Source organism: Ptychodera flava, chromosome 16 (genome assembly GCF_041260155.1).
Source record: "Ptychodera flava strain L36383 chromosome 16, AS_Pfla_20210202, whole genome shotgun sequence".
Classification (NCBI taxonomy): domain Eukaryota; kingdom Metazoa; phylum Hemichordata; class Enteropneusta; family Ptychoderidae; genus Ptychodera; species Ptychodera flava.
Window position 1 is genome coordinate 29,445,407 of NC_091943.1, and position 12,356 is coordinate 29,457,762.

The following is a 12,356-nucleotide window of genomic DNA, read 5'->3' on the forward strand; positions in this document are numbered from 1 at the left end:
ATGCACCACAGACTGGACATGTGAACTTGCTCAAACAAACATATTGTATCAAAAAATTCAACGAGATAAAAAAGGCCAACTCTGTCAAAATGCTACGACTCAAACCTCAAGCCAGATTGCCTTGATATTTGGTACATAGGTATACCTTGCACGAACTTGATGCAATTTATTGTACCACAGAATGCATGGATACTTAGCGGTTAGCTCCGCTGTCTGTGACGCTGAGCTTATAGGTGGCAATGTTTTCTTTGTACATTAAAAGCAAGTTTTAGGACGCTGCTTGTACTGTGGCCATAATTTTAAAAACGACTTTATGTATGATTGCATGTGGCATGTTGAACCACCAAATTCCACTGAGGCATTTAGAATTGTATAGCTGTCACTGCCATTTGGCCGCCTTCGCAAACATCTCGGGAGGGGGCGGGAGATTTCGAAAAACAGTTCTCAGATTTTTTCAAATACTCCCCTAACAAACTCGCAATGTGTTCCAGTCTCCCCTTCTGACTTGCTATAAGCAAGGGAAGGCAAATTATGGCTGATATAGTGCTTCGTCAAAAAATGTCAAATCATAATATATGGTAGTCTATTGGGCAAACTATTAACATTTTGCCCATAAAAAAGCTATATCTCTACATCTACATATGTGTAATAATTCCTGAAAATGTACTTTGCTTGAAGATGCAGGTAAAAAGTGCATGTGTATACAAAAAACATTCATTTTTGGATTTTATCGATAATGTTGATAAACTATACACGGTAGTCTATGAGGAAAAAATGAACGCATATTTTCCAATATAAAACTAGTTATATCTGTTCATCCTTAGACCTTTGATAACTGATATAAATGTACTACAAGTGCACGTGTACAAGAAATTAATTTTTGAATTTCGCCGAAAATGTTGATCCACTATACATGGGAGTCTATGACAAAACTGTGAATTTTTTTTCAAAATTTAGAACTTGCAATATTTGTGCATATATAGACTCTGAATAATTGACATAACTGCACGTGATTGTAAGAGGGTGGTTACATGCGTAAATGCAAGTGTTTTGTTCTACGTTATAGCATGCATTGAAACATGAGGTATTCGCTTCCAATATCATCACAATTAAGCTGTATATTGTTATTTTAACAATTGACTCGGATTCGAGGCTAGTGCTGACTCTGTAGTTAATATTTAATTACCGAATAAATTGCAGTTTTGGCACGTACAATATCACGTGTTGTTGCGAGGGTACAGGTCAATTGAAACGTCATTTCAAGAAGTTGATTATGCGCGCATACGTATTTGGGCACGGTTTGTAAGGAATACAAAATTACAAAAGTAACTGCACGGCCTGCATGAATGGTCAGGAAGGCATCTCCTTACAGCCTCAGCAAAAACAAAAAACAAAAAAAAAAACCGCAAAAGCGGCAAAAACGTCGGCAAAATAAACATTTTCCTCCAGATCGATCGATGGATCCAGATAAAGAGAGACAAGCGACTACTACTCCATGTCAATGTATACTATTTGTTAATGATCGCGCCTTCTTTGCCCGAACACCGAAGTAGCCCCTGCACTGTGGCGACACAAGTGACTTCCCCCAACAACCGCTTTAATAGCCAGCAGTAGCCGAAGGCTAGGCTGGAGCACAGGTGCTTCCAGCGTTTCTTGGATAGTCGATCGAAGGCCGATCGTAGTTTTGTTTTTAGAAGTTTGTTCACAAAACAGCTTTTGGTGGACTCAAAGCATCACCAGATATGAACTGAAATGCTCACGTGTTTCATTATTATTGCAGTTATGTGTAAATTTGAACCTTTGCCACATGTTTGCAACTTCATTGAAAGCATTATGATCAACATAATGAACAATGTTCACAGCAGATTAACTCTGAAAGATCATGAAGTATACAATATGTAATTAGAAATATTAAAGTTCTTTGACTGCTGTCATTGCACCACCACTTTGTATAGCAAGTGTAATTACCTTTAGCCAAGTCCTTCAAGCCATATATGCCGAACTGTGAAAGCTCATTAGATATGCAAATTATAAAATTAGCTGATATGAAAATGTGAAATGACTTTCGATATTGTTTTAACCTCGAATAATCATCAATGTACATAGCATGTTTTGCCAACTTTGATCAAGTAAATCCCAGTATATATCCCTAATTAGAAATCTAAATTTTACTATAACCCAAACGGGATTCGAACCCCCACACATTCACGGCAACATCGCCTAGCTGATAGGCCTCAATATCATTGAAAATGCAAATTAGGAATTGGCTGAAGAAAAAATGCTTAATGACTTTCAAAATGTTGTATCATAGTATCTTTAATGTATATAGCAAGTTTAATCAACTTGGGTCCAGTCATTTCAGATATATATCCCTAATTAGCAGAGTTCATTAAATATGTAAATTAGGAATTGGCTGATAAAAATGCTTAATGATTTTCAATCATAGTATCTCCAATACACGTAGCAAGTTTTGTCAACTTTGGTCAAGTCAATTCAGATATATATCTCTAATTAGGAAAGTTCTTTAAATAGCAAATTAGGAATTGGAAGAGAAAATGCTTAATGACTTTCAATAACATCGTATTATAGTCTTTAATGTACATAGCAAGTTTCGACTTTCAATAATATCGTATTATAGTCTTTAATGTATCAAGTGATCAAGTGAATTCAGATATATATCCCTAATTATGAAAATTCGTTTAATATGCAATTAGGAATTGGCAGAAGTAAAAATGTCTTTTGACTTTCAATAATGTTATATCACAGTATCTTTGATCTATACAGCAAGTTTCAACAACTACAATCAAGTTAATTCAGATATATATCCCTAATTAGGAAAGTTCATTAAATATGCAAATTCGGAATTGGCTGAAGTAAAACTGCTTAATGACTTTCAATAATGTTGTATGATAGTATCTTTAATGTATATAGCAAGTTTCGTCTACTTTGGTCCAGTCAATTCAAATATATATCCCTAATTAGGAAAGTTCATTAAATATGCAAATTAGGAATTGGCTGAAGTTAAAATGCTTAATGACTTTCAATAATGTTAAATCATAGTATCTTTAATATACATACCAAGTTTGGTCAATTTTGATCAAGTCAAATCAGATATATATCCCTAATAAGGAAAGTTCATTAAATATGCAAATTAGCAACTATCTTTCATGTCACCCCTTAATGGTTCCCACTGCTGATATATCTTGGTGTGATCAACATTTGTAGCAAATCTCATCAAATTGTGTGCTGTCGTTTTCAATGTATATCCGTTTTTTCTAAAATCATTAATTATGCAAATGAGCAAAAAGTATGCAAGCCACACCCACCAAAAACTAATCAGTTCTTGCCATTTGCTAACTGAATCTATGTACCAGATTTGATTCTGATCTGATAAGCCGTTTTTGAGATATCGGACCAACAGACAGACAGACAGACAGACAGACAGACAGACATCGCTGCGACATATGCTCACGTGTGTGAACACGTGAGCAAACCAGATATGAACTGAAAATGCTCACGTGTTTCATAATATTGCATTTATGTGCAAGTTTGAACCTTTGCTACATGCTTTGCTACATTTAAAGTGTTATGATCAACACAATGAATTTCACCACAGATCAATTCTAAAGGTCATTAAGTATTCAAATATGTAATTAGCTGAAATAAAAATAATTAATTTCTTTGAGTACTGTCATTGTATCACAATATAGCATGTGTAATTACCTTTGGTCAAGTCCTTCAAGCTCTATATGCCAAACCGTGAAAGCTTGTAGCTATTTATGCAAATTATGAATTAGCTGACATGAAAATGCAAAATGACTTTCAATACTGTTATAACCTGGTATAATGATCAATGTACACAGCATGTTTCGCCAAATTTTATCAAGTAAATGCCAGTATATATCCCTAATTTGGAAGGTTCATTAAATATGCATATTGGGAATTGGCTGAAAAAAATGTCAAATGACTTTCAATAATCTTGTATCATAGTATCTTTAATGTACATAGCAAGTTTTGCCAACTTTGGTCAAGTCAAAACAGATAAATATCGCTAATAAATGCGGGATATCGGACCGCAGGCGGGCGAAGATTGCATTATAAGCGCGCCAACCCAAACTCACTGCATGGACATCACATTTACGAAATCGAAGTCCAAAGTCAACTACGTCATTGTTAGAATAAGAGAGGTTTTCCATCACACGGGAGCATACCACCACAAATTTTGCACAGATGGCGTTGCACTGGCATTGAAAAAGGGTGCATGGGAGCATGGGAACGCGGGCAGTTTCCCTCGCTATGGGTAGGAAATGCATTGAGCAAGACACACTTCCTGGTTCGCAAAAAAACGAGGATCCCATTTACGGGGCGCTCAAATATAACTATTTGCTGTGATACATAGCAGAGGCGTATATGTTTGTGATGCTGAGAATAACATCAGTAAATAAATGACGGGTTTTAAAAGTTGACGTTTTTTGCGATGAAACAGACTTCTGAAGGTAGCTCGCTTGGGGAACACGTCATCCGGCCGCTGTCCGCTTTGACCCCAGTAATTCACACTGGTTTTGGTCGGCCCCAGGTACCCAAGTCACTTCGACCCCGTCACACTTTTGCCTACATATCCACGGAGACGATTCAACATGTTCCACAACAAAGCCAAGACAAAATTGAAAATATCAATAAAATGGCTTCACAAAGGCTGAAATACACGATACTCGATGAAGTATGAAGTTTATGAAATGAAATCAAAATTGACAACACAAGTGTTTGTCTCGGGTAATACCACTTGAAGTTGAACTATTCTTGACCGCGGAGTGACGTCACTTTCACCTCACGCACGCGAGTGAGGTGAAATGGGATTTGACTTCACAGGACAATGAACAATGCAGAAATTATGTGACAAAGTACAGAACTTAGTGTTTATCATTGACATGATGTTGAAACTTTGAATACTGCTGTAAATGTTGAAAAATCCACACTTCAATATTTTGTTCTCTCGGCAGTGTGACGCAAAAATGACGTAAAAATCCGCCAGTTCCCGGATGTCCGCGGTCAAGAATTCTACAGACTGTTTTTTCCATACAGTGCAGTATTTGTCAGTGACAAATTAATCTTTGCAATACATTTTTTGCGATGAGCTGGAAATTTGATTAATATCGAGTTAATGTACATAAATATTCCGTTATTTACTGGGACACGTTTATTTTCTCGATCCGCTATCTGCGGACTACGTGCTGAAGTACATTGACTGTTCATGTCAACGATCGTTTCTCCCTCTGCAGAGTTTCTGTATCCCGTTCAACAACGCTGTACCTCGATCACACGATAGTGACGCTATGTAGCTGTGCAGTATTGAAACTTATCATAAAATGGCCACCTCGTCTAACAGTAACACGTATTGTCGGGATTATCGTACGGAAAAAAGACTGCAAAAGTAAGACTTATGAATCTTCATCAGAATTGAACACATGATTGTACACGAGTATCAACCGTGAATGCACGTTGAGCTCGGCAGTTACACAAGCATGGTACGCTACATGCATAGCCCTACGAGTATGGCGACAGTGTCCGGCTTTGGCTACGCCGGGGGCTACGCCGCCTACCGGAGGTGGGAGGCGGCGTAGCCAAAGCCGGACACTCTCGCCATACTCGTAGGGCTAGCTACATGCACTGCCGCGATGCCGATCGTATGCATTCCAAGGCCTATCCCGGAATTTGTTTCACAAACAACCTCAAAGGAGAGCAAACATACTTCTATGGACAATGACGAATACGTTTCTTGGCGAAGCAAAATCAAAACAGTGCAGAAGTACATGAAGTAGGTCATGGCCTTGGACTCTGTGCACGAACCTGATTGGACACTTCAATACCTTTGACCCAAAGTTATTATTCATCAGTATTACCATGATATGATCACTCGCCCCGATCCCTAAATATGGAAGTGCTCATGAATAATAATTTTGGGGTCAAAGGTATTGAAGTGTCCAATCAGGTTCGTGCACAGAGTCCAAGGCCATGACCTACTTCATGTACTCCTGCCCTGTTTTGATTCTACTTCGCAAAGAAACGTGCTCGCCGTTGTCAACAAAAGTACATGTCTGCTCTCTTTTTTAAGCATCTTCTTAGTTCTAACTGTATCAGATTAAAAAAGACGAGGTTGTGCGTGAAACAAATCCCGGGATAGGCTTTGGTATGCGCGTATGATCGGCAGTATATTAAATTGTACCGTACCACGCTTGCGCTTGTGCAACTGCCGAGCCCAACTTCCATGCTCGGTCGGTACTCATTTACAATCATACTTGTTAGTTATCCTCAATTCTGATGAAGATTCATAAGTCTTAGTTTTGCAATCTTGTTTCCGTAAGATAATCCCGACAATGTGTGGTATGGTCAGACGTGGTGGTCATTTTATGATAAGCTGTCAATACAATATTGCCAAGCTACACAGCGTCACTATCGCGAAATATTGAGGTATAGGCCTACACACTACAGCATTGTTGAACACGACATGGAGAAACTCCTTGTCTATGGCTGTATGGGATACAGAAACTGCAGAGGTAGACATGGTTGACATGGGCAGTCAGTAAATATTTTATTTGTTAAGCATCGAATTTAAAATCTGTAACGATGTAAGGCTTGACTTATGTACTGCAGCACGACCTCTGCAAATTTCATCCCATCAGCATCACCGAAAGTTACGTGCGTACAGTGTCCACATTTACAGGAATACTTGAAATCATTATAAAGTAACACAGCAACTACCATTTAGTAAAGAGCATTGTTTACGGGTACATTTTATTTTTGTTTTTGTTTGTCAAAATCATCATACTTACCGATATAATACCAAGTACTAGTAGTCAACGTACATAAGAAAATGCGAGATCTAGAGACGGCCACGGTTTCAACATTGGCAGTAATCATGATTGAGAACTCAAACTCATAAAGGTTACCCAAAGTTATCGAGAGAAAATTTGACCATCAATTATGGCCTCCTTTATTTTAAGTTTGATTGCAACTTTGATGACTTGAATAAACTGTCGATAGACTCATATACCACAGGATTCAGACATAGCACGGAGGTGCAAGCATTTACTCCACGGTACAAGTGAGCTGCCTCCATGACCGTAGATTTCAGAAGTCCGTTCAGTTGGTCGCAAAAATGTCAACTATTAAAACCTGTCATTTATGAACATATGTTATTCTCAGCATCAGCAACATATACGCCTCAAAGGCAATGCATCACCTAAAATAGTTATATTTGAACGCCTCGTAAATGGAATCTTCGGCTTTTTTTGAACCCGGAAGTAAAGGTGTTTGGCTCAACAATATATTTCCTATCGACAGCGAGGGAAACTGCCTACATTGTATGCACCTTTCTTAAAGGACAGTGCAACGCTATCTGTTCAAAATTTGTGGCCACTCATGCTCCCATGTGATGGCAAACCTCCCTTATTCTAACATCGACGTAGTTGACTAACTTTGGATTTCGATTTCATAAATGTGATGTCATTGCAGCGAGTGTTCAGTTGGGGGTTGGCTCACTTTCCGCCTGCCCGCGTTCCGATATCCCCGGGCCGATATCCCGCATACAAAAGGCATAACACCACCAGAAAGTGCTAGAAACCCGTATAGCTCTGAGTTGTCGTTTGTAAGTTGACATCATTGCTTGTCGGAGAGGTTTTTTCCAGGATTGGGAGCCATGGCTGTACAGATTTACACCTATCCATTCAGATTGCCTGTAACTCTTAAAGTCAATTGAGAAAATTGAAACCCAGTTTACAAATCTTAGCCAAGGGTTCAAAGATCACTTTCCGCATACAACCACGACCCTTCGCCAATGAAATGAAGCCTTTCAAAGTGTTAAAATTGAGTATAGGAAAATTGTGTTGCTGGAAGCCTTTGTGTTTGTATAGGGCATAAAAGCTGCTAGCTGATTGGCTCAAAGGTTGGTATAATGAGAAGGCGCTGTCCTAATTGAATATTCATGAGCACTACCATATTTAGGGATCGGCCGGAGTGATGAGGCTAGGTAGAGAACGTATTAGCCCTGCGTACGATGCTGTGTGTTCCGCTGCAGCTAATAGCCCCGCTCACCACAGCCCTGCAAAGACCCGTACGTAGAGTTGGTGACTTCAAATCCATTTTTGGACTTGACGTAAAAAGCCAAATTACTGCCGAAATTCAGCGTTCTTGGGCCCAAGTCGTATCCCTGCCTACCTCAGCTACTCGATCGCTTCCAAAAATGCCAGTCTTTTATTCTTTTTTCGTAAATAACCGTCGATGTCGGCAACTCTCTCGCTAGCCCTGCGTACGTACGCAGTGTACGCTGTGCATTCCCTGTGTGCGTTCCTAACACAGGGCTAAGAACGTATGTACTCATTTCTGGCGATCGAGCAGCGAGGGAAACAATCAATTACCAAGGATAAAGCTAATTTGCTAAACGATATTTTATCTTGAATAGTGAGTTGAATGAGTAATAAAATATCATATTTTTAATGTTCAATACGAGGTTGAAACACGGAGGGACCGTGGTTGAAACCAGTGCTATCCAGCTGTAGCCAACCTGGACAAGCACATTTCACAGCGCCCTCAAACAGTCGATTGTTTTCACTTGTCATACGCGGCGTAACAGAAAAATTAAAACTTTCATAACTTCATTAATATCCAAGCCACGCCCACCAAAACCTTTTCAGTTCTAGCCATTTGAATTCTGAAGATGTCTACCAAATTTGACTGAAATACGTTCAGCCGTTTTTGAGAAAATGGACCAACAGACAGACAGACAGACAGACAGACAGACAGACAGACAGACAGACAGACAGACAGACAGACATCGCTGCGACATATGCTCACGTGTTCACACGTGAGCAAAAAATGAACACGTTCTGCCGGGAGTAGACTAGCCCAAAGTCAGTGGGCTTAATTAAATAAAACGAATAAATTTCAGCAAAATTTATCTTCATTCTGTAACTTTGGTCATTTTTGGGAGCAAAAAGCTCACGTGTTGACACAGTTGAGCATATGTCGCAGTGATGTCTGTCTGTCTGTCTGTCTGTCTGTGTGCTCAATATCTCAAAAACGGCTGATCAGATCAGAATCAAATCTGGTATATAGATTCAGTTTGCAAATGACAAGAACTGATTATTTTTGGTGGGTGTGGCTTGCTTACGTTTTGCTCATTTGCATAATTAATGATTTAAGAAAAAACGGATTGACAACGATTGCACACAATTTGATGAGATTTGCTACAAATGTTGATCACACCAAGATATATCAGCTGTGAAAGATATTAAGGGGTGACATAAAAGGTAATGGATAATTTGCATATTTAATGAACTTTCATAATTAGGCATTATATATCTGATTTGACTGAATCAAATTGATAAAACTTGGTATGTATATTGAAGATACTATGATTTAACATTATTGAAAGTCATTAAGCATTCGTACTTCATCAAACTCTTAATTTGCATATTTAATGAACTTCTGGAATTAGGGATATTTATTTGAATTGACTTGACCAAAATTGATGAAACTTGCTATGAACAGTACAGATACTATGATATAACATTGTTGAAAGTCATTAAGCATTTTTACTTCAGCCAAATACTTATTTGCATATTTATTAAACATTCCTAATTAGATATATAAATCTGAATGGACTTTGCCAAAATTGATGAAACTTGCTATGTACATTGAAGATACTATGATATGACATTATTGAAAATCATTAAGCAGTTTCACTTCAGATAATTCCTTATTTACATATTTAATGAACGTCACTAATTAGGGATATATATCTGAATTGATTCGACCGAAGTTGATGAATCTTGCAACATATATTGAAGATACTATAAACAACATTATTAAAAGTCATCGTTCACTTCAGCCAATTTCTAATTTGCATATATAATAAACTTTCCTAATTAGGGATATTTATCTGTATTGACTAGACCAAATTTGACAAAACTTGCTATGTACATTAAAGATACTATGATACAGCATTAAAAGTCATTACGCATTTTTACTTTAGCCGATTCCGTATTTGTAAATTTAATGAATTTTCCTATTTAAGGATATTTATCTGTCTTGACTAGACCAAAGTTGACGAACTGCTTTGTACATTAAAGATACTATGATACGACATTATTGAAAGTCATTTAACATTTTTAATTCAGCCAATTCATTATTTGCATATCTAATGAGAACATTTCAGTCAATTCTTAATTTGCATATTTTAATGAACTTTCTTATTGGGGATATATACTTGGATCTAAAATTAATCTGTGGTGAATATTATTCATTATGTTGATCATAACACTTTCAATGAAGTTGGAAACATGTGGCAAAGGTTCAAATTTACACTTAACTGCAACATATAATTAAACACGTGAGCATTTTCAGTTCATATCTGGTTAAATTTTATTTGTTCCGTGTATCATCTGCAGTTTCTGGTTTGAATCCCTGAACCATAGAGAAATTCCTAATACTTAGCTCATAAATATACTCTATGTGAGTATAATCTGCATTGTTATTGTTTAAATTTTGTATTCAGGTCCGGACTTGAATACATTTATCAACAATAACAGTGGTCCTTCACATATACAGGCCGTGTTGGCAAGCACGGCACCGGGCATTGGTCATGATGATCGGATTATAGTAAAATTCTGTAGTTGATACATTGAAACAGAGTAGTGAAAAACTAGTCAAAACTTCAGCTAATGTCCCTTTAATTCAACGTGAGTGGTGTGATCACGTAATGGCCGTGTGGTCGCTACACGTAGACGCCGAACACAAACCTACACCAAGCCAAAGTCCGTCGATCAAGTGACCTGGACAAAGCCATATACGGTACATAAAAACATGCTCAGAAGACATTCCGATTTAATAAATTGAAAATCTTTATTTAAAACGTCAAATACAAAAAACCGCTAAGCGGCTAGTGGGGTAGTCTGGGGAGTGATGGCAGACTTGTAAAGAAGAACACTTAAACGTAGTAAGGTCCATTTGCTTTAGTTTGACATAAAAAATGACAACTCTGACCCATATTGTAACTTTAATGTCTCAGTCTATGAAAATGTGATTTCACGAATCGAATGCGAGGTAACGAACGCTTGACTTTACGGTTGTTTCCTTCATTTTTTCTACTTCCCTGTTTACGTAGCTCTAAAAAGTTTAGGGTCTGCAGGTAAAAAATAGGTTAGGTCGGGTTTCGGAACAGCAAAATATTTTTTTGTTCGGCCTTAGGCCTAGGCCTACTGCCCGTGACTGCTCGTAGCTGCCCGAGGAAAAGTAGGCAATATTTCGCCCAATTTAACATATAAATTCAATTAATATCATGCCCGGCCAACCAAAAAGTAACATTGATTTGGCATTTATTTGATGTTTTCTCTGGCGGTTATGGAACCCGGAAAAACTACACTGTAGCGTCCCCATCTCGATTATGAGCGCGGGCAGCTTGGCAACCTGCCATTCCTTGCACTGAATGATATGATCTCAAATATCAAGATGGCGACGTCCCTTTATTAATTCGGCGTTTCCAAAACCACCAGAGAAAATATAAGGTGAACGCTAAATCAATATTATTTTTGGCTGGCTTGATCGAAGATGGAGCTAATGGATTGTGTTTAAGGATGATAAATACCAAATTGTTCATTTTTCTGTCAAATTTTCAAAATTTTCTGAGAATACGCCTTGAAGTAAGACCCAGAATTGAGATGTGTCGCCAGTTCAAGATAAGGAATGGCTTCCGTGTAATTCACGATTTTTAAAAATCAAAACAAATGCACGTGGCTATCCCGGTTAAATCAGGGAGCTTTTGTAAACATTGTGGACACATTTGCATTGCTATTTCCATAATCCATCTTGAGTGACACAACGTTGCGTTGCACTAGCTAATTAACATAACGACGTGCTGTGACTTCTCCAAACACCAGGATTACTTCCGTCTGTAAACAATAAACCGTAATTAAATGTTTGTCGAAGCCTAGTCCAATAAACAAGTGTTCGTACAGTTCCAGACATAGTCTACACCAGAGAGCAAGTCATTTTTCTTAGTGTGGTCAAGACATCGTGTCAACGACGATTTCTCAGCAGTGCGACGTTTTATCACTCTTTGCTTAGGGTTGGTCGGAGTCTGCACACGCCGCTTTACGGTGGTTGACGTCTTTTTCGCAATGTTAGATAAACAATTACACAGTGTTCATTCTAGGATTTAAAAACAACGGGCCACTGTTGGCCCCAACTCCTGTCCCAAGGGGGCCAATTTAGAAAATCGGGGGCCATCATCATCACACATGTAAAAACCTTGAATTTTCTGCAGAAAATACAATAGTCTATCAAGTCAAGAATAGGAGAAT

The 12,356-nt window shown here is 38.1% G+C and overlaps 1 protein-coding gene across 1 annotated transcript in view; it reads left to right on the forward strand.

Moving 5' to 3' along the window:
• LOC139114503 (TNF receptor-associated factor 2-like) overlaps positions 1 to 12,356 on the forward strand; it is a 137,422-nt gene that overhangs the window by 27,983 nt on the left and 97,083 nt on the right. The gene's annotated exons all lie outside the window — the stretch shown is intronic.